The sequence below is a fragment of the Bidens hawaiensis genome, unplaced genomic scaffold (assembly GCF_021521415.1).
Source record: "Bidens hawaiensis isolate Kalapana, Puna unplaced genomic scaffold, B.hawaiensis_p1.1 tig00001511_1, whole genome shotgun sequence".
NCBI lineage: Eukaryota > Viridiplantae > Streptophyta > Magnoliopsida > Asterales > Asteraceae > Bidens > Bidens hawaiensis.
In genome coordinates, this window is record NW_027491085.1 from 3,344,675 (window position 1) to 3,371,807 (window position 27,133).

Consider the following 27,133-nt stretch of genomic DNA (forward strand, 5'->3'; position numbering starts at 1 on the left):
TAGGCCAAAACGGACGCGAGTGGCAGCTTCATGTGTTATAGCCAGGCAGCAATATTGTTTTCCTAATGTAGCTGAAGTCAAGAATATTTGATGGCCATTGTTATTATTAGGATTCTTTTTCTTGAGGGTTCTCACTAAATCACACTTCTGCACTTTCATCCACTTGTTACTTTTATATCATATGGGTTTCGGACTTTCGAATGCATGTCATAATAGATTTGATGCGTGAAAAAGTAAAATTTAGCTCTGTTTTAAATACTTGTTAAGTGAAGTATATATTTTGGGCTTATCAACAATTTCGACTTAACCTTTGGCTCCTATCTAGTATATGAGCAATGAATTGGCTCCGATACCAATTGTGGTCTCGAAGATGATTACCGCACGCGAACACAACTTATTTAGACGAAAACCTTGTGTTGACTCTCTTATTATTTTTAAACTTGAAAAACTTACGTACACACCTTTATACCATAACTCGGTATTTAAATTAAAACTGACTCATAGTATGACTCCAAACAAAATTTATATGCCTCAGGAATTTGATAACCGAGATTTTAAATAAACCAATTAATAACGAATAAAACAAATGACCGGCTCCATTAAATTGACTCACCCAAACATTTTGACCCATATTATGAATATAAGGTCAGCAATCAATTAATAGGTAGGCCCGATTAAGGAAAATGACAATTGACATTATGAGCGTATAGAGCGATTTTCAGACTTGGCAACTTTTAATACATACAAAATATGGTTTTCTAAAGCAAGTTGAATATTGTGTCAGGAAGATATTTAATTATTCAATTTAATAGCCACCAAAGAAAAAATAATTCAGCATTTATTTGCATTCCCTACGAAGCTACTAACACACACACACATTCAACCCTTTAATTTCTTTTACCAAAATGAAGAGTTGGTGCATCTCATCATTGTTGATATTCATGATGTTACTGATTTTCATGGTTAGATGGACACAAGGTGTTTGTATGGACGACGAGAGGAAAGCACTCCTCGAAATCAAAGCCTCCATTCACGAGATACCGTACTTTTCTAATATCGACGATCTTCTCTCCACATGGGTTGACGATGACACTCATGGCGAATGTTGTGATTGGGTGAGGATCAAGTGTGATACACAAAGTGGGTATGTTACACACCTAAATTTGAGCAATATGGGATCCATGGAATACGATTCCTACACATACGATGTGATGATTGATATTAAAGATAGGCTTTGGCTGTTAAACTTTTCTTGCTTCGATCCTTTTAAAGAGTTGAGAAGTCTCGATTTGTCATGGAATTATATTTATAATATGACAAGTATCAAGATGTTCACTTTGCATGACATATAAGTAAAACTAAGTATAATTATATCTGTGAAAACCTTAGATATGTTATTTTAAGGGTGCATACATATATAAGGTTTGAATCAAATACAAATAATTACTCTACGATGTTATTACATAATTACCCTACTTGTATATATAATTACTCTACTTAATTCAAGAATGAACACAATAAAAATTTGGAACTCTTCATTTTACATGTAAAAAGATATAAAACTCGAATGGTTAATACGAAAAAGTATTAGGGTGGTACAGAAGATCTCAATAGGCGATTTGATTGAGATCTAAAGTTCAAGTACCAAGCTGAATAACTTAGTGCCAAAGTTATTTTTTTATTTATTATTAAATATATTAGAAGTCTAGTATGATTATGTTTCCTAGTTTGAATAAGAGTGGGATATTGGGTGTTATGTAAAACCATCGATAATTTTTTTTTGTTTTAGTTGTATTATGTATTCCGTTCTTGTTTGTTATTAATAAAAAGAGTCGCTTAAGGCTTATGCGCGCAATATCGTGTTTAGTGTTCTTGATTCACTTGTCTAAGGTTTAACAAATGGTATCAGAGCCTAATGATAAAGGCTCATCTTTCTGATCGGCACGACAAGTCTTGATTGCGATAGTAGTTCCAATTAAAGACTTAAGAGGCCAAGAAACCGGTCACAGGCAAGAGGCAAGATACGGTTTCAAGTTCGCTACGAGGAGAAGACCGGAGGCGACTTGAAGATCGATTGAGAGCCATCCACAGGTATGTATCCTAAGCGAGGAAAGAATCCGGATGTTTTGAAAAGTAACAGAAAACGGAGAAAGAGCACAATCACAAGAGGAAAGTTGGGTCGATCTGCCGTAGCAGTTGAAACTCACACGATCACCAAAGTACTCCTAGAAGAAAAGAAACGAAGATATATTGCTATTATGTTGCTTTGTGAAAAGTTACCAGAGTTAATAATATTATTTTATCAACTAAGAAAAAAAAACTTTTCGCAATTGTGAGCAAAGTCTACCGTGGACATTTATTTGCATGTCACAAAAGTCAAAATAACCTCAATAGTCCAGCGCAAGTTTGGTGTGATTTGTAGGCCGTCGGTCTTTTGCAGCTCCAATTAAAGCCAAAAGTGTTAATAAGGTTGAATTTATTTTGGTTTAGTTAATATTGGTTCGTTAGATTGTTGGCTTCGAGTTAATCATTGGTTTTGGTCAAGAAATTGAAACAATGACAGAGTTTCAAGTCGTAGGAGGAATTAAGTAATAAAACCAAAGCAACTACAAATAATGTTCGACACGCCTCAAATCATATCTTTAAGGTCAAGATCTTTGGCAGATCACGAATGACACCGAGACGAGACAACCCACAAACGATATTAATTGTGCTCTCAGGAGGTGGCAGGTGAAAGTGGGTCGGGCGATGTTTATCATAAAGACAACGGTTAATGATGATGTTCTTGATCATATTCAAGAACTCGAATACCCAAAGCAAGAGTGGAAACCTTTTTCATGAAGAAGAACGATACTCGATTACAATTAGCCAAAAGTGAGTTGATAACGATTTCCCAATCTTCCAATTTCACAATATTTTCATAAAGTCAAAAATCTATGTCGCGAGATTAGAGAACTCAATCCACAGTCTCGGGTTAGCGATGCTCGTATGCAGCGGATACTCATCCGCGGTTTATGGCCTTGGCTCTATCCAAGGGTGGACGAACCAACCGAGTATAACCGAGTTCGAGAATATTCTTGCCGGACAAGAAGCCTTGGCAAAAAAGTTAGTCGGTCTTTCGATTAAAACCGAGAGCGAAGCCTTGCATGTCGCAAGGAAAAAAAAGCATCGGTTCAACAAAAATAAGAACCGTTATGTCTAGAAAGGCAAGAGTAAGTACTAGGAGAATAAGAAACATGGACAACCGTGGAAGAAAGAATTGAACAGAAAGAGTCTAGTTGAAAACTCTGAAAAAGATTTATCTGACGAAGAGAACCAAGAGAATAAATGATTAAGGTACCAACCAAAACAGTTTCTTTTTAGGTGCAATAATTGTGGACGAAATGATTTATGGCAAAATACAGTCGAAAACCTACATAGGAAGGTAATGCAGCTTGCTATTAAAGAAGAAGAACCGTGGGATGTGGATGCTAATATGGCCAAAGTTTAAGAAGAATATATGCTTACATCCATCACTGAATTCAAACCAAATCTGTTAAATTAATGATTTGAAGTAGGTTTCTGTTGGTGGATAAATCAAGAAGTAGTGCCAGAGTCGAATCAATTGAAGGCAACTTTGGAATTATCTACTGTCATGTTGAATCTTGATGATGAGGAAATTGTGATTGAATAAGAAAGTACGGTTGATCAAGACGTAACCTTGATAGTAACCGAATAAGAAGAGAGAGAAACTGTGTTGGATGAAGTGCACAAGAAGGTAGCTCCCTCTCATGTTACGGATTGTCATGGTGGAACAGAAAAGGTTGAAGATCAATAAACCAACAAAGTTGACGTTGGATTTTGCATGAGGTTCATGCAAAGTTCGTGTGATCTGAATGAACAACCAATTGAATGAGTTAAGTTCGAGAGTGAGCATGCATAAAGTGGGGATAGAAGATTGCTTTGAGTACCATGATAGTTGGTTATGAATTGAGGAAAGCAAAAGTTGTTTCCCATCTGAAACCGAGTAATGCAGCTCTAAACAGTGGCAATCTCGAAACTAGCTCAGTTGTCAAAAGGAAAAAGAATCTTGCCGGTAGAGTAAAAAAAGTCGAATCCAAGAATCAAGCTCAAAGAGGTGCGAGCTGTACAAGGTGTGAAAAATCTTGGAGGAACAATGGAAGTTGGTATTCAGAGGGAGTGTAAAACATGGTGCCATATCAACTTGAATGACCCGAATGGTTAATACGAAAAAGTGTAAGGATGGTATGGAAGATCTCAATGGGCGGTTTGGTGGAGATCTAAAGTTCATGGATCAAGTTGAATAACTTTATGCATTAGTTGTCTTTTTATTTATTATTAAATAAATTAGAATTCTAGTTTAATTATGTTTCTTAGCTAGTTTGAGTAAGAGTAAGATATTAGGTGTTATAAATAGTTTTTTGTTTTAGTTCTATATATACTATCATTGATAGAATAACGCAACTTTGTTTTTTCTCAGGATTTGAAAGGTTGAGTTTGAAGAAACTAGAAATACTAAACCTTAGCACAAATAATATTGATGATACCGAAATTTATCCATCCTTTGGTGCACTCACTTCACTCAAAGTTTTGGATATCAGTCACATGAATGCAAATCTACAACGGACACGTACTCATGGCATGTCCTTTGCCTAGCTCTCCACTTTCTTAATTTTTGTTATGTTATGCATTGGCATTCCAATGACCGATACTCGTCTACAGATATTTCAGAACTTTTAGCTTTGGAAAACTTGGAGGTATTGGCTCTCACCTGGTGTGGTTATTATGGTAGCTTACAAATTACACAAGGTAATCTTTATATATCATCTTAATTCACATATAACGATTCTTGAGATGTGCCAAATATTTCCCTACAATATTTTCTTCATCTATAAAATTCAATTGGTTCTCTATTTTTGTGAAGAAACAATAACCATAGCGAGTAAAGATTTGACCGATACTATTGGTAGGGTGGATGTAGGCCTACAATACCTCTATCCCAAGATAAAGTGGTTACTTTCAGTGATACTCTCAACTCTAAAAAGGACCAGTATAAAAAAATTGTATTAGCCAAACCGTAAACTGTGTGTTCTGGAAAAGGCAAAGCAAACTAGCAGGGTTAGTTGGGTCGGCCAGACCAACCAGTTTGACATTTTGAACAATGTTTAGTTATACTTCAAAAGCATAATTTATACTATTTAATAAAACGATACAATGATTTGTTAATACGGAGTATTATAATACACATGTACACAACTTTATGTTTCTGAGACGTAAATATAAATATTAAATATTAAAATGCTGGTTCGTTTTATACATCTGGTTCAAAGTTTCAAATCATAAACCATTGAAACCGAACAGTATATATTTCAAAACTAGATAAACCAGCCAACTTGCTTTGGTTTGGATGATTCATCAGTTTTCAATGCTAAAACTCGCTTAATGAGTGTAGAACTGTGACCTCCATAGACGTATCCCTTTAATACCTAGGTTATTTTTTCCTCCACGGACCTTTAAGGACATAAGTTTTGTTTTTGTTTCACATAACGCTTCTATAATAACTAAAGATTATAGAAAGAAAACAATGTTCATTTCATTGTTACTAGAGGACTAATATAAACATTTTAATCATTAACAAACACTAAAAGCTTTCATGTCTAAACACATGTTTATTGAAAGCTTCTTTGAGGAAGTACTACTTTTGTTACCATTGTTTGAAATCTGACACAGTGAACAACACAAACACTTTCATGCATTACTACAGATTCGAAGAATGTTTCAGTATTAAGGAAATTGAAAGTTCTAAATCTTGAGGGTAACTATTTCAACGAAAGCATTATAGCATCACTAAGTACTCTGCCATCACTTGAAGTTCTAGATCTTACGGATAATCGGTTATCTGGATCATTTTCACCTCAAGGTATGTTTTATCTCTAATTTAATTGGTTTATGAATTCTATGAAGTTTAAACTTATGCAAATGATATGGTTTGATTAACTTGATATTAAAAAATGTTTACTTCCAAGCAATAGAAGAACCAATATGTTGCCATATATAACTTCTTATTGGAGGAACTTAATGGGCTCTTTGTTTATGTTTCGATCATGTAGTGGGAACAGTATAATATATCTTTTAAAAAGATATGACAACTTCTAGCAAGTCAATAGCCATCATCATTTAAAAAGATGATGGATACATAGCAGTTACCATTTGTAGGGTCATTCACGAGCGAGGCCATGGCATTAATGGGTGCATGAGTAGAAACGAAGACAACGTTCCACCCCCATCTGAGATTTTAATCAAGATAATCTACAAGAAGCCTAACCTAAAGAAAGGTCAAGCTGAGAAAGCACTATTCTTAAGTTGATAGGACTTCACTTACTCAACTTCTTGAGTAGCGACTAGCGAGAATCTTTCTTAGAGGCACGGAAAGGGTCCAAGCCATAGGAAAACAACAACTTAAGTACGGAGAAGAGGAAATGGCTCTCAAGTAAAAGAAATAAAAGCAAACAAGGTCAGCGACATAGGAAGTTGAAGAAGTAGAAGGCCAAATGCAAGTAAAAAGGGGGGATATCCTAAGAGTGAGAGGTCTCCTTTCTGTATGAAAGACGAATATATGGCATCGCTTTTATAGTTAGGCTTATCTTGAGGTACGAGTCAATAATAGCAGGGGATCGGCACAATCAAGAAGCAAGCTAAAAGAAGATGTTTAAATGCCTCAATCTAATAAAACTAACCATAAAAAAGTAAAGTAGCCCACACAGAGGTTTTCTTAGCGAAAAAAGTATATGCATCGATGGATTAGGGGGAATACAGTTTCTCCTTACTTTCTAAGTGTTAATAATAGTCTACTTATAATATAGTACATTTTACTACTTGTATTGGCATGAGTTTTAGAATTATCTCACAAGTTCTTAATTGGGCACTCTCATCTCATTTGCATGAACAATTCAGGTACTATGACCAACCTTGTGCACTTAAATCTTTAAGGCACAACTTCTTGTCGGTTGATGACGTCATGAGATCCATGGCTGCTTTTCCATCCCTAAAATTTCTTTCGTTGAATTTTGCTCAATTGGGAGGAAGCCTTTTTGCTAATGGTATGCTTATGTCATGTGCTTAATTGCCTTTTTAAACTATTCTAGTTATTTAATTTCCTTGTCATTTACATTTTCTAATCAGAACTCCCGAATTTACCTAACCTGGAAGTCCTCCTCTTGGGTTATAATAATTTCAACGGAACACTACCGATGGAAGGTAACCTCTCTTTGCATTACACCCCTCAAACTTCTTACTCCTTCAACTTCCATTTCTTTTCATTGTTTCTGAAACTTGTGTATTGTTTTCTAATTGTTTAGTAATCTGTATATTTAATACTCTCTAGTTTGTCTGTCTTTCATATAGCTTTGGCATCTTTCCGCCATTTGGAGGTCTTAGATTTGAGTTCCAACGATTTTGTTGGAAGCATCCCGTCAACGATAAAGTCATTATCTTCTCTTAAAGTTCTTTCATTCGGAAGCAATAAGCTCAATGGATCATTACCCGAGGATGGTAATTAAGTTACTAAAGCAAAATTGTTGCATACATTTTGTTACATGCATTTACCTAATAGTTTTATAATATGTCTAATGTTAAATGCCCATTCAAGTGCAATTCTTTGTTCATAAGGATGAACCACAGTTGTTTCTTTCTTTTTGGCAGGTTTTTGTGATTTAAAGAAACTCAATGAGCTAGATCTTCATGGAAACATGTTTGAGGGAAATCTGCCTGAATGTTTTAACAAGTTGTCATCTCTCAAGTTTTTCGACATTTCTTCAAATCTTTTCACGGGAATACTTTCGCCATCTCTAATCGCTAATCTCACTTCGCTCCAGTATGTTGATTTTAGTTACAACAAATTTGAAGGTCAATTCTCATTCAGTTCATTCTCCAATCATACAAAGCTTGAGGTAGTCAATTCATGAACAATAGTAACATGTTTGAGATTGACACAGAAGAGCCTATAGGTTGGATTCCGATGTTCCAGTTGAAAGTTCTTGTGTTATCTAATTGCAATATAAACAAGCTAAAAGGGAGTGTTCTTCCTGGATTTCTAGAGAAGCAGCACAAGTTACACCTGCTAGACATGTCTTATAACTCCATACAGGGACAATTTCCAAATTGGTTGATTGAAAATAACACATCGTTGGAAGTACTTAATCTAAGGGACAACTTATTCGGTGGTTCTATCATGTTGTCTTCCACGAATCAGAATATAAAGTTGTTAGATCTATCTGGAAATCTCTTGACAGGCGTTATTCCCATATACATACAGAAGTTCCTTCCAGGTATAACTCATTTAAATTTGTCTCGGAATTCATTAGACGGTATTATCCCATCTTCAATTGGTGAAATGGATGAGTTAGATACACTAGATTTATCTCATAATAAGTTGAGTGGAGAAATACCAATGGCATTATTAGCAAACAGCTCTAGGTGGTTATCTATATTAAAACTATCAAACAACATACTACATGGTGAGGTTCTTTCTGGAAATTTAAGCTTGAGCACTCGGAATCTTTACTTAGATAGCAACAGATTCACATGAAAACTTGGAAATGTGACAGTCACAATTTTAGATCTTTTAGATATAAGCAATAACCTTTTTACTGGTTTGATCCCGGGCTGGATACGCAACATGAGTTCCATTTCTGAACTTGTGTTGAGGAATAACAGCTTCAAAGGCTCGTTTCCTTGCGGAACAACTGCATTCTCGTTTCTTGATATTTCTGAAAATTCATTCTCTGGGCCGATCCCATCATGCTTAAATATGCAAATGTTGAAGCATCTTCATTTAGGTTCCAACAGATTTACGGGATCAATGCCTAATTCTTTTCGTAATTTGACTGCAGTTTTAACTTTAGATATACGCAAGAATTATTTGTCGGGCGAGATTCCTAAATTTCTTGGTGAACTATCCAATTTAAGAATTCTTCTTTTGGGGAAAAATAATCTTATTGGTTCTATTCCGAAGCAGCTGTGCCAATTAATTAATGTTAGTTTGCTTGATTTATCTAGTAACTCCCTTTCTGGCTCAATACCTGGCTGCCTCTATAATGTTACTGGGCCAAGTACCAAGCGTTCAAGTTAGAAAGAAATGGAGTAAGTACAAGGACTACATCCTATAGTTACAGAGGTTTTCTAAGTAGAGGGTTGTATAACGAAGAAACTGAATTCTTTGAAACGCAAGACGAAGTTCTATTCACAACAAAAACTCACTCACTCACCTACAAGGGTGGCATTCTTGATATCATGTCGGGATTGGATCTATCATGCAACAAACTTACAGGTGATATCCCTGAAGAGCTAGGATTAATGACCCAGATTCGCGCTCTGAATCTGTCTCACAATTTTCTGACTGGGCCTATCCCATTGAAGTTATCAAATCTCACAAACATAGAGAGCTTAGACCTTTCTTCTAATAATTTGACTGGAAGAGTTCCACCAGAACTAGCTAACTTGAACTCACTAGCTTTTTTTAATGTTTCTTACAACGACCTCTCGGGCAGTCTCCCGGAAATGAAAGCACAATTTAGTACATTTACTAAAGAGAGCTATAAGGGGAACCCACTTCTTTGTGGTCTACCATTGGATAATAAATGCACCAATGAATCACATGTGACCCATCCATCAAATGAAGAAGAAACTGGAGAGAAATGGTATAAAATGGATATGACATCCTTCTATGGAAGTTGTGGTTCAACATGGTTTGTGTTCATGTCTGGATTTGCAGCGCTTCTTTACATCAATCCTTACTGGCGTAGAAGGTGGTTATACTTGGTTGAAGAATGTATGTATACGTGCTATTACCTCCTCTATGATTTATTAAGGAAGCTCTTTATGCTCTTCACTAAGTAGAACTTGTGTAACAGTGTGAAAGAATAAACACGAAACTTGCATTCCTATGTATTTAAAATTCAACTTTGTTTTATGAATAATGAATTAGAAGACAATATCTATACATATTTTAATATTTCCCAGTCCTATTTATGCAAGAGAAAATGAAATCGAAATTTACCAACAAAATATGTTGCTATCGTTATATATAATACATAGACCACGTTGAGACAATCACCGGTCTATATTATATAATATATTGTTCCCGGTACATGTAACTGCTACTATATTGAATCTTCACCGTTGGATCAAGCTGAAATAAGATCTGGGCCGTTTAAAGTAAGGAAAATGCTTCTAGAAGGGGAGGTTACCAGCGGTTACCATCCTCCGTTCTCTTTCCCCACGACGCCCTCATTCATCGGAGCTGTTATCACAAATGCCTTCATATTTCAACCATCTCCATCCCCAAAATCTTCTCCCCTAGCCCTAGCCATAGCCGCTGCTCAATCACCGCCCAAATTTACAATTACTGCCCATCCTCTGGAACTCTAATTCTCAAATCTCTTTTTCGGCAGTCAAGAGAAACTCTCACAGACATCATCCTCAGCTGCTTAATTTTGCTATTGTAATCTCCATGACTACCGAGACTTTGACAGATTGTTCAATATTGAAGATGTGATGCCTGAAATTGAGTTACTATTTGTCGATCATTACTTTTTATTCATAAGAAACTAATAGCTACTGATAACCGTCATGAGATTAAATCTCAACAATTTAAAATCAAGAAGTTTGCCAGTTTTTTAAAAATTAAGTTACAAGCAGTTGAGGTTTTTGTTCACACAGATTTCACTACTAGAAAAAGAGATGTTATTCTACAACTGAATTCGTAGGAAATTTGTTGGTAAATCCAGTTTCTAACAGTTTTCCAACAAAAAGTTACGTCGGAAAAACACATGCTTGAAAATCGTTTTCAACCTTTTTCCAACAACTTTCCTTACAAAATTGCTACAAAAACATGTGGTTGTAAAATTCCTACAAAAACTATTTTGACTTAACATAATGTTTATTAAATAATATTGTAGCAAAGTTAGAGCATATTTTTTTGTTGAAAATCTGTTGGAACTACTTGTCGTAGGAAATTTGTAGGAAAGTTTAGTGTTTCCCACATTCTAAAATTGCTCTCACTTTTCTCATCTAAAGTGATCGCACGTCTATTCTTAATTAGTTTATCCCCAGTGACAAGTATAACGAATCAATCTCGAAAGGCACTCAAGGTTTAACCGCAACATTTCTTGCTAATAATAGTCCAGTTCTAGAATAAAGTACGTAGAGGAGTTCAAAGACAAATGAGTGCAGAAATAGTTAGAATCTTTGAATGGCTGGATCCTACTTAAAATGAAATAATGGAGACAAATGTTAGTTTTATAATGTACAAGCTGGAAGGAGTCGGGTCAACCCAAAACACTTTTGTAATGTGATCCGACATGTGATTTACACAGGGCTGTATAATATGATCAGTATCAACCCATATTTGTATGTTTGTTGAAATGCCTCAGTGAAAATAAAAAAGTTATAATTGTGTTTGGACAAATTTTTTCAGGATTAAACCACAGTAATTCATAAATTCAAGTTTTCTTTTTCTTCATTATGATTATTATGGTTTATATATAGTTGAACTTGTTTTTTTTATAGCTACGATGTTGTGGGAGATAAGGGTTTTTATTTTGCTCACAATTCATGCATGAGTGCTGAGGTTGCACTGGGCTAACTGTTAGCCATAATTTGGTTTGGTCCGGTCCATCGAGCCTATGGTGGATCGGTATCTTGGAGACCAAGTCAAGCACATGACATGGGCTATAAGTTATTTAATTAATTGTTTAAATATGTTTTTATTAATTAGTATTTGAGTATGATAAAGAGTTTTTATTCTAGTCTAATTAGGTTTTCTTATTTAAACTAGTATATATACCCGAGCTTATGGGTTATATCATATGCATTGTAATTTTTCGAGCTAATGAAAGTTACAAGGATCGAGCTTATGATCTAAATTCTTTTTGTGTTTTCGATTCTGATTACCAAACTTCAATTGGTATCAGAGCTCGGTTTAAATACGAGTTCTTTAATTATCTCAAGATCATTGGAGGAGTTCGTTTCTTTAATTTTGTTGGTTGAAGACTCCTTTTACTAAAACAACAAATATTCTTTTGTTGTTGGAGACCTGACAGCAACAATTTAGTGGCGGTGGTTGAATTCAACACAAAGTCAAAAACAACAATTTAGGATTCTGGATAACTACTTTCTTTATTAAAGGAATTCATTTTTTGTTGAAGACCCAGCGATTGTTTTCTCAATTGGTTGGAAGACTTATTATAAAACAACAATTGTTGTTCTGCTTCAAGAAAAGAGTCTCCATCTCCAACGAAGATCGATCCTAAATTTTTGCAAACCTACAATCGACGAAGAAGAGGAGCTATGGGTGATACTTCAAACCAAACGAGTGGTTCTTTAATTCCTTTACTATGTCTGATGCTCACGAAGAACAACTACACCACGTGGGCGCTTCGAATCAAAGCCGTGTTTCGAAGCCATGATTTGTGGGATGTTGTTGAGCCGAGATCAGGAGCTGCAGTAGATGAAAAGAAGAACAGTGCTGCGATTGCATATTTGTTTCAATCCATTCCGGAAGAACAAATCCAACAAGTTGGCCAATACGAATTCGCTTACGAAATTTGGAATGCGATCAAGACCCGTTATGTTGGCGAAGAGAGGGTTAAGGAGGCTCGCCTACATACCTTAATTACTGAATTTGAAACCATGAGGATGAAGGACACCGATACTATTGATGATTTTTCCGGGAGACTATCCGGTATAGCCTCAAAGTTCGTCTCACTCGGTTCTGCACTCGATGAACAAAGACTAGTAAGAAAGTTTTTTACAAGCATGCCTAAGCGTTTTATAAGCGTTGTTGCCTCATTAGAGCAAGTTATTGACTTGAAAACAATAAAGTATGAAGAGGCGGTAGGTAGATTAAAAGCCTACGAGGACCGTGTGAAAAGTGTCGATAATATGGATGATAATCATGGGAGGCTCTTGTTTAATAAATCTTCCTCTCCGAGCAACTCCAAGGGTGGGAAAAACGGGAAAGGAAAACGACATCAAGAGCAATCCCAAGACAAATCGAAAGGCAAATACAACCGGAACAAAGAAGGTGATTCGGGTATGAAAAAGGATTATTCGGGCGTTCAGTGTTTTCGGTGTGACGAGATGGGTCACTTCGCTTCGGCATGCCCGGAACGAAGAGGAAAACGAGCCGGAGCAAAACGACCCAAATTAAACCTAACCGAAGCAAACGGACAAGCAACTAAGGAAGTTTTAATGAAGATAAGTATTAATTAAGAAGTTTTCTTGAACGAAGAAAATGTGCATCTGAAGCGGTACGAGTCGGAACCGAAGGAGGATGGCGTTTGGTACCTCGATAATGGGGCGGGCAATCATATGACGGGTACAAAATCTTACTTTTCTGATTTGGATGAAACGGTTGCTGGACAGGTTCGTTTCGGTGATAGTTCGTGTGTGGACATAAAGGGAAAAGGCTCGATAACTACTATTTGTGACGATGGTGTTGAAAGGGTAATCACTAACGTTTATTTTATCCCAAGTTTAACGAGCAATATTTTAAGCTTGGGACAAGCAACCGAAAACGGGTGTAAGGTGATTATGGAAGATGACCAACTTTTAGTGCTTGATAAATCGAGAAAGGTAATAATGAAGTCGTTTAGATCAAGGAATTGGTTGTATAAAGTGCGGCTTCGGGTTGGAACACCGGTATGTTTATTATCAAACATTGAAGATCCGGGTTGATTATGGCATGCACGTTTAGGCCATTAGAATTTCGAGTCAATGAAACTTCTAACAACCAAGGATATGGTACGTGGTGTTCCTTCGTTTATTGCTTATACTAATCCGTGTGATAGTTGTTTAGTAGGTAAGCAACCCGGAAACCGTTTCCCGATCAAACACGCTTTCGAGCCAAGAAACCACTTGATTTGATTCATGGCGATTTATGTGGTCCAATTTCACCGAGTACATCGTAGAGTAAGAAATTTATTTTTCTTCTTATTGATGATCACACGAGGTTCATGCGGGGATTTTTGTTAAAATCAAAAGACGAAGCTTTTGATTATTTCAAAAAATATAAAAGTTTGGTTGAAGGTGAAAGCAGTTACAAAATTGGAATTTTTCGAACCGACAACGGAGGAGAATTTACGTCTTGTGAGTTCTCAAAATTTTGCACAAGTGAAGGAATCACACGACATTATTCCGCCCCATAAACACCCCAACAAAATGGTGTGGTGGAGCGGAGAAATAGAACCGTGATTGACACAATTAGAAGCATGCCCCATGTCACAAAAGTTCCAAAACGGTTTTGGGGAGAAGCGGAGAGACATGCTATTTATATCCTAAACCGAGTACCGACGAAATCACTACCGGAGAAGACTCCCTATGAAGCCTATAAAGGTGTAAAAGCCAATCTTGATCATTTACGTGTTTTCGGGTGTGTTGGTTATGTGAAAACACCTCCAACTACTTCGGTTAAAAAGCTTGACGACCAAAGTACCCCTATGGTTTATCTCGGTACCGAACCCGGGACAAAGGCATACTGGATGTACGATCCGGTTAGATATCAAATTCATGTTTCTCGAGATGTTATTTTTAATGAGAAACAAGGTTGGAATTGGTCTAAAAGTGGTGAAAACTCGGCTGAAAATTTGGTAGTTAATCTGGAACAAGTTGGTAACGTTATAAACTTGTTTGACCAAAATACCCCTAGCGAAAACAGCTTAAACAGCAGCCAAAACAGCCCGAACAACACTGATTTCAGCCCAAACAGCACTCAAAACAGCCAAAACAGCCCAAATAGCACTGATTTCAGCCCAAACAGCACTGAAATCAGCCCAAACAGCACCCAAAACAGCAGCCAAAATAGCCCGATCAGCACCAGTTCAGCAAACCAGCAGCCCGTTTCAGCAAACTGCACGCATCTGCAGCCTGTTTCGACTAATTTACATGTTGACCCCAAGACGGTCGAACCGAACCTCAAATTTACCTAAAAAGTTCAATGATTATGTGTTAAATGTTGAGTTTTCATACGGGGAAGAAAGGGATGAAGGGTTTGAAGATGAAAAAATTATTTTTGACTCAAGATGGTGAACCGACGAGTTATGCCAAGGCATCCGGAGTAAAAGAATGGGATTTTGCAATGAACGAGGAGATTGCATCTATTGAACGAAACAAGACGTGGGTACTTGTTGACAAACCAAATGGGTTTAAAGCGATCGGGTTGAAGTGGGTTTATAAAATTAAAAAGGATGTCATGGGTAGAATAGTAAAATACAAAGCACGGCTTGTGGCGAAGCGTTATGTTCAGAAATTCGGTGTGGATTTCAATGAAGTTTTCGCTCCTGTTGCTCGAATTGAAACGGTTAGATTATTACTCGCCTTAGCCGCCCGAGAGGAGTGGGAAGTACATCACTTGGATGTGAAGTCGGCGTTCTTACATGGTGAGCTTGACGAGACCGTGTATGTTAGTCAACCAGAAGGTTTCGAGATGAAAGGAAGTGAAAATAAAGTTTATTTATTAAAGAAGGCCCTTTACGGGTTAAAGCAAGCACCGTGGGCTTGGAATGTGAAACTCGACAAAGTGTTGCAATCGCTTGGCTTTTACCAATGTCAACGAGAAACGGCGGTGTATCAAAAATATATAGAGAATGACATATTAATAATATGTGTGTATGTTGACGATTTACTTGTCACAGGTTCAAGTAAGGATGAAATACTTAAGTTCAAGAAACAACTGGAGGAACAATTCGAGATGAGCAATTTGGGTTTATTGTCATTCTATCTCGGAATAGAAGTCTCACAATCCGAAGCCGGGATCGAGATCAAGCAAGAAGCCTATGCCAAGAAGATCTTGAAAGAAACAAATATGGAGATTTGTAATCCTACCAAGTGTCCACTTGAACCGAGCACAAAGCTTTCAAAAGACGAGAAGGGGAAACCCGTTGATGCTACCGTCTCCCGAAGAATAATCAGGTGTTTAAGGTATTTGTTACATAAGAGACCGGATTTGAGTTTTTCTGTTGGAATAGCGAGTCGGTATATGCAAGAGCCAAAGGAATCTCACGTGGATGCGATTAAGCATATTCTACGGTATGTTAAAAGAACCGAGTATTACGGTTTAAAGTATTCGAGGGGTGGAAGTCGTCACCTTTACGGGTATTCCAATAGTAGCCATGTACTTGATAACGATGATGGCAAAAGTACTACCGGGTATGTTTTCTACTTTGATGATGCCCCGATTACTTGGTGTACTCAAAAACAGCCAACGGTAGCTTTATCTTCGTGCGAGGCGGAGTTTATGGCAGCAACCGCGGCTGTGGGTCAAGCTGTTTGGCTCCAAGAATTACTTAGTGAAGTAATGGGATGGCCGATGGAAACCGTAGTATTATATGTTGATAATACATCTTCCATTGCACTTAAGAAGAACCCGGTGTGGCATGGTCGAAGTAAACATATAAAAACAAAGTATCACTTCATACGAGATTGTATCAAGAACGGGGATGTTAGAATGGAACATATTCCCGGAAGTGAACAACGAGCTGACACGTTGACGAAGGCTCTAGCTCGTATAAAGTTTGCGGAGATGCAAAAGCTACTTGGAATGGATGATCTCTCAAAGGCCAAACCGAAATTAGAGGGGTGATTGTTAGCCATAATTTGGTTTGGTCCGCTCCATCGAGCCTATGGTGGATCGGTATCTTGGAGACCAAGTCGAGCACATGACTTGGGCTACAAGTTATTTAATTAATTGTTTAAATATGTTTTTACTAATTAGTATTTAAGTTTATAAATAGTTTGTATTCTAGTCTAATTAAGTTTTCTTATTTAAACTAGTATATATACCCGAGCTTATGGGTTATATCATATGCATTGTAATTTTTCGAGCTAATGAAAGTTACAAGGATCGAGCTTATGATCTAAATTCGTTTTGTGTTTTCGATTCTAGTTACCAAACTTCACTAACGCGGTAGGAAATACATCAAACCAAGTTTGTTTTAGACAACAGATCTAGTAAATATAATTACCGTTTGGTTTCTTTTAATCATTATTTTGTTGCTATGGTACAAAAGATTTTCGTCTCATAATTTTCATCTGTGCAAAGTTATATGGGTAGGACTTTAATGTAAAAGCGTTGTTTACTGTCATCGTATGGGTCGCTTTCGTATAGGCCAAAACGGACGCGAGTGGCAGCTTCATGTGTTATAGCCAGGCAGCAATATTGTTTTCCTAATGTAGCTGAAGTCAAGAATATTTGATGGCCATTGTTATTATTAGGATTCTTTTTCTTGAGGGTTCTCACTAAATCACACTTCTGCACTTTCATCCACTTGTTACTTTTATATCATATGGGTTTCGGACTTTCGAATGCATGTCATAATAGATTTGATGCGTGAAAAAGTAAAATTTAGCTCTGTTTTAAATACTTAAGTGAAGTATATGTTTTGGGCTTATCAACAATTTCGACTTAACCTTTGGTTCCTATCTAGTATATGAGCAATGAATTGGCTCTGATACCAATTGGGTCTCGAAGATGATTACCGCACGCGAACACAACTTATTTAGACGAAAACCTTGTGTTGACTCTCTTATTATTTTTAAACTTGAAAAACTTACGTACACACCTTTATACCATAACTCGGTATATAAATTAACACAGACCCATAGTTTTGACTCCAAACAAATGACCGATTCCATTAAATTGACTCACCCAAACACCGGCTCTGATTTTGACCCATATTATGAATATAAGGTCGGCAATCAATTAATTGGTAGGCCCGATTAAGGAAACTGACAATTGACATTATGAGCGTATAGAGCGTTTTTCAGACTTGTCAACTTTTAATACCATACAAAATATGATTTTCTAAAGCAAGTTGAATATTGTGTCAGGAAGATATTTATTTATTCAATTTAAGAGCCACCAAAGAAAAAATAATTCAGCATTTATTTGCATCCCCTACAAAGCTACTAACACATACAAATTCAACCCTTTAATTTCTTTTACCAAAATGAAGGTTGGTGTATCTCATCATTGTTGATATTCATGATGTTACTGATTTTCATGGTTAGATGGACACAAGTTGTTTGTATGGAAAACGAGAGGAAGGCACTCCTCGAAATCAAAGCCTCCATTCACGAGATACCGTACTTTTCTAATGTCGACGATCTTCTCTCCACATGGGTTGACGATGGCACTCATGGCGAATGTTGTGATTGGGAGAGGATCAAGTGTGATACACGAAGCGGGTATGTTACGCACCTAAATTTAAGCAATATGGGATCCATGGAATACAATTCCTACACACATGATGTGTTGATTGATCAAGATAGGTTCTGGCTGTTAAACTTTTCTTGCTTCGGTCCTTTTAAAGAGTTGAGAAGTCTTGATTTGTCATGGAATTATATTTATAATATGACAGGTATCATGATGTTCACTTTACATGACATATTTGTGAAAACCTTATATATGTTATTTTAAGGGTGCATATATATATATGGTTTGGATTAAATACAAATAATTACTCTACGATGTTATTACATAATTACTCTACTTGTATATATAATTACTCTACTTGATTCAAGAAGGAACACAAGAAAAATGGGAACTCTTTATTTTACATATAAAAAGATAACAAACTCGAATGGTTAATACGAAAAAGTATAAGGGTGGTACGGAAGATCTCAATAGGCGATTTGATTGAGATCTAAAGTTCAAGGACCAAGTTGAATATAACTTAGTGCCAAAGTTATTTTTTTATTTATTATTAAATAAATAATAAGTCTAATTATATTTCCTAGGTTGGATAAGAGTAGGGTATTGGGTGTTATATAAACCCATTGATAGTTTTTTGTTTTAGTTGTATTATGTATTATGTTCTTGTTTGTTATTAATAAAAAGAGCCGCTCATGCGCGCATTATCGCGTTTAGTGTTCTTGATTCACTTGTCTAAGGTTTTACAAATGGTATCATAGCCTAATGATAAAGGCTCATCTTTCTGATCGGCAAGGCAAGTCTTGGTTGCAAAACTAGTTCCAGTCAAAGACATAAGAGGCCAAGAAACCGGTCACATGCAAGATACGGTTCTAGTTCGCTACGAGGAGAAGACCGGAGGCAACTTGAAGATCGATAGGGAGTCATCTGCAGGTACGTATTCGAAGCGAGGAAAGAATCCGGATGTTTTGAAAAGTAACAGAAAACGGAGAAAGAACACGATCACAAGAGGAGAGTTGGGTCGATTTGCCGTAGCTGTTGAAACTCACGCGATCACCAAAGTACTCCTAGAAGAAAAGAAAACGGAGATATATTGCTATTTTGTTGCTTTGTGAAAAGTTACCACCGTCCACAGATCGAGTTGATGATGTTATTGTATCAATTAAGAAAAAAAACCTTTTTTTTGCAATTGTGAGCAAAGTCTACCGTGGACATTTCTTTGCATGTCACAAAAGTCAAAATAATCTCAATAGTCCATCGCAAGTTTGGTGTGATTTGTAGGCAGTCCGTCTTTTGTAGCTACAATTAAAGCTAAAAGTGTTAATAAGGTTGAATTTATGTTGGTCTAGTTAATATTGATTGGTTAGATTTTTGGCTTCGGGTTAATCATTGGTTTTGGTCAAGAAATTGAAACAATGACAAAGTTTCAAGTCGTAGGAGGAATTTTGAACCAAAGCAACTACAAACAATGGTGACACACATTAAATCATATCTTCAAGGTCAAGATCTTTGGCAGGTCATGAACGGCACCGAGACGAGACAACGCACAAATGATATTAGCTGTGCTCTCGTGAGGTGGCATGTGAAAGTGGGTCGGACGATATTTATCATAAAGACAATGGTTGATGATGATGTTCTTGATCACATTCAAGAACTCGAATACGTACCCAAAGCAAAAGTGGAAACCTTTTTCACGAAGAAGAAGGATGCTCGATTACAATTAGTCGACAGTGAGTTGATAAAGATTTCCCAATCTTCCAATTTCACAATATTTTCGTAAAGTCAAAAATCTATGTCGCGAGATTGGAGAACTCAATCCACAGTCTCGGGTTAGCGATGCTAGTATGCAGTGGATACTCATCCGCGGTTTACAGCCGGAGTATCGTAGCTTCATTGCTGCTATCCAAGGGTGGACGAGCCAACCGAGTATAACCCGAGTTCGAAAATATTATTGCCGGACAAGAAGCCTTGACAAAAGAGTTAGTCAGTGTATCAATTAAAACCAAGAGCAAAGCCTTGCATGTCGCAAGTAAGGAGAAACATCAGTTCAACATAAATAAGAATCGTTATGGCGAGAAAGGCAAGAGTATATATTAGGAGAAAGAGAAACGTGAACGACCGAGGAAGAAAAAATTGAACATAAAGAGTCTAGTTGAAAACTCTAAAAATTCATCGGACGAAGAGAACCGAGACAAGGAATCAAGGTACCAACCAAAACAATTTCCTTTTAGGTGCAATAATTGTGGACGGAAATGGCTTATGGCAAAATACCGTCGAAAACCTACGAAGGAAGGTAATGCAGCTGCTATTAAAGAAGAAGAACCATGGGATGTGGAGGCTAATACGGCCAAGGTTTAAGAAGAATATGTGTTTACATCCATCCCCGAATTCAAACCAAATATGTTAAATTAATGGTTTTAGGTAGGCTTCTGTTGGTGGATAAGTCAGAAAGTAGTGCTAGAGTCGAATTAAATGAAGGCAACTTTGGAATTATCTGCTGTCATTTTGAATCTTGATGAAGAGGAAATTGTGGTTGAAGAAGAAAGTACGGTTGATCAAGACGTAACCGTGAAAATAACCGAATAAGACGAGAGAGAAACCGTGTTGGATGAAGTGCACAAGGAGGTAGATCCCTCTCATGTCACGGATTGTCATGATGGAATAGAAAATGTTGAAACAAACCAACAAATTTGACGTTGGATTTTGCATAAGGTTCATGCAAAGTTCGGATGATCTGAATGAGCAACCGATTGAAGGAGTTAAGTTCGATAGTGAGCATGCATAAAGTGGGGGTGGAATATTTGTTTTCAGTACCATGATAATTGGTCATGAAGTTGAGAAAAGCAAAAGTTGTTTTCCCATCTGAAATCGGGTAATGCAGTTCTAAATAGCGGCAATCTTTGTCAAAAGGAAAAGGAATCCTGCTAGTAGAGTAACAAAGTCGATCCAAGAATCAAGCTCAAAGAGGTGTGAGCTGTACAAGGTGTGAAAAATCTTGGAGGAACAATTGAAGTTGGTATTGAGGGAGTGTAAAACATGGTGCAGTATCAACTTGAAGGACCCGGATAGTTGATACGAAAAAATATATGGGTGGTACGTAAGATCTCAATGGGTGGTTTGGTGAAGATATAAAGTTTATGAACCAAACTTAATAACTTGATGCCAAAGTTGTCTTTTTATTTATTATTAAATAAATTAGAACTCTAGTTTTATTATGTTTCCTAGCTACTTTGAGTAAGTGTAAGATATTAGGTGTTATATAAGCCCATCAATAGTTTTTTGTTTTAGTTCCATTTATACTATCATTGATAGAATAACGCAACTTTGTTTTTTCTCAGGATTTGAAAGGTTGTTGAGTTTAAAGAAACTAGAAATACTAAACCTTAGCACTAATTATTTTGATGATACCGAAATTTATCCTTCCTTTGGTGCACTCACTTCACTCAAAGTTTTGGATATCAGTCACATGAATGCAAATCTACCACGGACACCTACTCATGGCATGTTCTTTGCCTAGCTCTCCACTTTCTTAATTTTTGTTATGTTATGCATTGGCATTCCAATGACCGATACTCGTCTACAGATATTTCAGAACTTTCAGCTTTGGAAAACTTGGAGGTATTGGCTCTCACCTGGTGTGGTTATTATGGTAGCTTACAAATTACACAAGGTAATCTTCATATTATATACCATCTTAATTCACATTATAACGATTCTTGAGATGTGCCAAACCGTAAATTGTGTGTTCTGGAAAAGGCAAAGCAAACTAGCCGGGTTGGTCATGGGTCGGCCAGACCAACCAGTTTGACATACTGAACAATGTTTAGTTATACTTCAAAAGCATAATTTATACTATTTAATAAAACGATAAGATGATTTGATAATATTATAATACACATGTACACAACTTTATGTTTCTGAGACGTATATATAAATATTAAATATTAAATATTAAAAAGCTGGTTCGTTTTATACATCCGTTTCAAAGTTTCAAATCATAAACCATTGAAACCGAACCGTATATATTTCAAAACTAGATAAACCAGCCAACTTGCTTTGGTTTGGATGCTTCAGTCTGTTTCTTCCATCAATGCTAAAACTCGCTTAATGAGGGTATAACTGTGACCTCCATAGAGGTATCCTTTAAATACATAGGTTATTTTTCCTCCACGGATTTATCCTTTTAGGAGATAAGAAGTTATGTTTTTGTTTCACATAGCGCTTCTAAAATTACTAAAGATTATAGAAAGAAAACAATGTTCATTTCATTGTTACTAAGGCCTAATATAAACATTTTACTCATTAACTAACACTAAAAGCTTTCATGCCTAACATGTTTATTGAAAGCTTCTTTGAGGAAGCACTACTTTTGTTACCTGTGTTTGAAATTTGACACAGTGAACAACACAAAACACTTTCATGCTTTACTGCAGATTCGAAGAATGTTTCAGTATTAAGGAAATTGAAAGTTCTAAATCTTGAGGGTAACTATTTCAACGAAAGCATTATAGCATCACTAAGTACTCTGCCATCACTTGAAGTTCTAGATCTTTCGGATAATCAGTTATCTGGATCATTTTCACCTCAAGGTATGTTTTATCTCTAATTTAATTGTTTCATGAATTCTATGAAGTTTAAACTTATGCAAATGATATGGTTTGATTAACGTGATATTAAAAAATGTTTACTTCCAAGCAATAGAAGAAACAATGTGTTGCCATATATAACTTCTTATTGGAGGAACTTAATGGGCTCTTTGTTTATGTTTCGATCATGTAGTGGGAACAGTATAAAATATCTTTTAAAGAGAGATGACAAATTCTAGCAAGTCAATAGCCATCATCTTTTAAAAAGATGATGGATACATAGCAGTTACCATTTGTAGGGTCATTCACGAGCTAGGCCATGGCATTAATGGTGCATGAGTAGAAACGAAGACAACGTTCCACCCCCATCTGAGATTTTAAGCGAGATAATCTACAAGAAGCCTAACCTAAAGAAAGGTCAAGCTGAGAAAGCACTATTCTTAAGTTGATAGGACTTCACTTACTCAACTTCTTGAGTAGCGACTAGCGAGAATCTTTCTTAGAGGCACGGAAAGGGTCCAAGCCATAGGAAAACAAAAACTTAAGTACGGAGAAGAGGAAATGGCTCTCAAGTAAAAGAAATAAAAGCAAACAAGGTCAGCGACATAGGAAGTTGAAGAAGTAGAAGGCCAAATGCAAGTAAAAAGGGGGGATATCCTAAGAGTGAGAGGTCTCCTTTCTGTATGAAAGACGAATATATGGCATCGCTTTTATAGTTAGGCTTATCTTGAGGTACGAGTCAATAATAGCAGGGGATCGGCACAATCAAGAAGCAAGCTAAAAGAAGATGTTTAAATGCCTCAATCTAATAAAATTAACCATAAAAAAGTAAAGTAGCCCACACAGAGGTTTTCTTAGCGAAAAAAGTATATGCATCAATGGATTAGGGGGAATATAGTTTCTCCTTACTTTCTAAGTGTTAATAATAGTCTACTTATATAGTACATTTTACTACTTGTATTGGCATGAGTTTTAGAATTATCTCACAAGTTCTTAATTGGGCACTCTCATCTCATTTGCATGAACAATTCAGGTACTATGACCAACCTTGTGCACTTAAATCTTTAAGGCAACAACTTCTTGTCGGTTGATGACGTCATGAGATCCGTGGCTGCTTTTCCATCCCTAAAATTTCTTTCGTTGAATTTTGCTCAATTGGGAGGAAGCCTTTTTGCTAATGGTATGCTTATGTCATGTGCTTAATTGCCTTTTTAAACTATTCTAGTTATTTAATTTCCTTGTCATTTACATTTTCTAATCAGAACTCCCGAATTTACCTAACCTGGAAGTCCTCCTCTTGGGTTATAATAATTTCAAAGGAACACTACCGATAGAAGGTAAGCTCTCTTTGCGTTACAGCCCTCAAACTTCTTACTCCTTCAACTTCCATTTATTTTCATTGTTTCTGAAACTTGTGTATTGTTTTCTAATTGTTTAGTAACCTGTATATGTAATACTCTCCAGTTTGTCTGTCTTTCATATAGCTTTGGCATCTTTCCGCTATTTGGAGGTCTTAGATTTGAGTTCCAACGATTTTGTTGGAAGCATCCCGTCAACGATAAAGTCATTATCTTCTCTTAAAGTTCTTTCATTCGGAAGCAATAAGCTCAATGGATCATTACCTGAGGATGGTAATTAAGTTACTAAAGCAAAATTGTTACATACATGTTGTTACATGCCTTTACCTAATAGTTTTATAATCTGTCTAATGTTAAATATCCATTCAAGTGCAATTCTTTGTTCATAAGGATGAACCATATTTTTTTGTTCGTTTTGGCAGGATTTTGTAATTTAAAGAATCTCAATGAGTTGGATCTTTCTGGAAACATGTTTGAGGGAAATTTGCCTGAATGTTTAAACACTTTGTCATCTCTTAAGTTTTTTGACATTTCTTCAAATCATTTCACAGGAAGACTTTCATCGTCTCTAATTGCTAATCTGACTTCTCTCGAATATGTTGATTTTAGTTACAACAAGTTTGAAGGACCGTTCTCGTTCAGTTCATTCTCCAGTCATACAAAGCTCGAGCTAGTCAAGTTAACATGCAACAATGATATGCTCGAGATTGAAACAGAAGAGCCTGTAGGTTGGATTCCAATGTTCCAATTGAAAGCCCTTACGCTATCTAACTGCAATATAAATAGGCTAAAAGGAAGAGTTCTTCCTGGTTTTCTAGAGAAGCAGCACAAGTTACACTTTCTAGATATGTCACAAAACTCCATGCAGGGACAGTTTCCAAATCTGTTGATTGAAAATAACACAATGTTGGAAGTATTTAATCTACAGAACAACTTATTTCGTGGTTCTTTCGTGTTGTCTTCCACGAATCATAATCTAAAGTTGTTAGATATATCGGGAAATCTCTTGAAAGGTGTTATTCCCATATCCATACAAAAGTTCCTTCCGAGTATAACTCAACTAAATTTGTCTCGGAATTCGTTAAATGGTGTTATCCCGTCTTCAATTGGTGAAATGGATGAATTGGATACACTGGATTTATCTTATAATAAGTTGAGTGGAGAAATACCAATTGGATTGTTAGCAAACAGCTCTGCATCATTATTCGTATTAAAACTATCAAATAACAGACTATATGGTGAGGTGCTTTCTGGAAACTTAAGCTTGGACGTTTGGAATCTTTACTTAGATAGCAACAGATTCACAGGAGATCTTGGAAATGTGACAACCATGACTTTAGATCGTTTGGATATTAGCAATAACTTTTTTACAGGTTGGATCCCGGATTGGATAAGCAACATGAGTTCCATTTCCGAACTTGTGTGAGGAATAACAGCTTCAAAGGCTCGTTTCCTTGCGGAACAACTGCTATCACGTTTCTTGATATTTCTGAAAATTCATTCTCTGGGCCGATCCCGTCATGCTTAAATATGCAAAGATTGGAGCATCTTCATTTAGGTTCCAATAGATTTACAGGATCAATACCTAATTCTTTTTCTAATTTGACTGGAGTTTTAACTTTAGATATACACAAGAATTATTTGTCGGGCGAGATTCCTAAATTTCTTGGTGAACTATCCAATTTAAGAATTCTTCTTTTGGGAAAAAATAATCTTATTGGTTCTATTCCAAAGCAGCTGTGCCAGTTAACTAATGTTAGTTTGCTTGATTTATCCAGCAACTCCCTAACTGGTTCAATACCAGGCTGCCTCCATAATGTTACTGGCCCAAGTTACCAAGCTTTCATGCAAGCAGCCAGTGTACTAGGTACAGGGCCTACAGGGTTTTATAACGAAGAAATTCAATTCTTCAATACGCAAGACGAAGTTCTATTCACAACAAAAACCCTCTCCCTGACCTACAAGGGTGGCATTCTTGATATCATGTCTGGATTGGATCTATCAAGTAACAAACTTACAGGTGATATCCCTGAGGAGCTAGGATTAATGACCCAGATTCGCGCTCTGAATCTGTCTCACAATTTGCTGACCGGGCCTATTCCATTGAAGTTATCAAATCTCATAAACATAGAAAGCTTAGACCTTTCTTCTAATAATTTGACCGGAAGAGTTCCACCAGAACTAGCTAAGTTAAACTCTCTATCTTTTTTCAATGTTTCTTACAACAATCTATCAGGCGGACTCCCGGAAATGAAAGCACAATTCGCAACGTTTACCAAGGAGAGCTATAAAGGAAATCCACTTCTTTGTGGACCACCATTGGAGAATAAATGCATCACTGCAACAGAAATGACTCATTCATCAGATGAAGAAGGAAGTGAAGAGAAATGGTATGATATGGATACGATATCCTTCTATGGAAGTTGCGGTTCCACGTGGTTTGTGTTCATGTTGGGATTTGCAGCGCTTCTTTACATCAATCCTTACTGGCGTAGAAGGTGGTTGAACTTGGTTGAAGAATGTATGTATACATGCTATTACTCACTTTATAATTTAGTAAGAAAGTCTATTATGTTCTTCACTAAGTAAAACTTGTATAGCAGTGAGACAGAATAAACATGAAAATTGCATTCATATGTATATCTATTCAACTATTTGTTTTGTGAATAATATCTTAGTTGCTTTAAGCCCGTTCATTACAGTGGGAAGTGGTATAGATTTGGTCAGCATCGGTTCCATTTGTTATGGCACGGCCGGTAGGGTGCCCACATACGCAATAGCAACCGAAAAAGAAAACGTGCCCACATACGCAATAGCAACCGAAAAAGAAAACTTGATAAATAAAATCGTAATATAATCAAAATTATATCTAAAGAAGTCCAAACGTTTATAATTAATTTTTAAATCTCATATTTAATAAAATAGAAAATAAACAATAATATATTTAAAAAAAAGAACTGTGAATAAAAATATTATCCAAA

At 36.4% G+C, this 27,133-nt stretch overlaps 2 pseudogenes across 2 annotated transcripts; both read left to right on the forward strand.

The window, feature by feature from the left end:
• The first annotated feature begins 231 nt into the window (after positions 1–231).
• On the forward strand, positions 232–26,814 carry LOC143583278 (receptor like protein 21-like; annotated as a pseudogene). The gene is made up of 8 exons (XR_013144140.1): positions 232–1,320; positions 21,547–21,708; positions 21,792–21,878; positions 22,642–22,797; positions 23,828–23,974; positions 24,057–24,131; positions 24,279–24,425; positions 24,575–26,814. The product of XR_013144140.1 is annotated as a receptor like protein 21-like (transcript).
• Positions 6,999–9,935, forward strand: LOC143583288 (cuscuta receptor 1-like; annotated as a pseudogene). Its single transcript, XR_013144142.1, has 4 exons — positions 6,999–7,100; positions 7,183–7,257; positions 7,405–7,551; positions 7,702–9,935. The product of XR_013144142.1 is annotated as a cuscuta receptor 1-like (transcript).
• Positions 26,815–27,133: the final 319 nt, after the last annotated feature.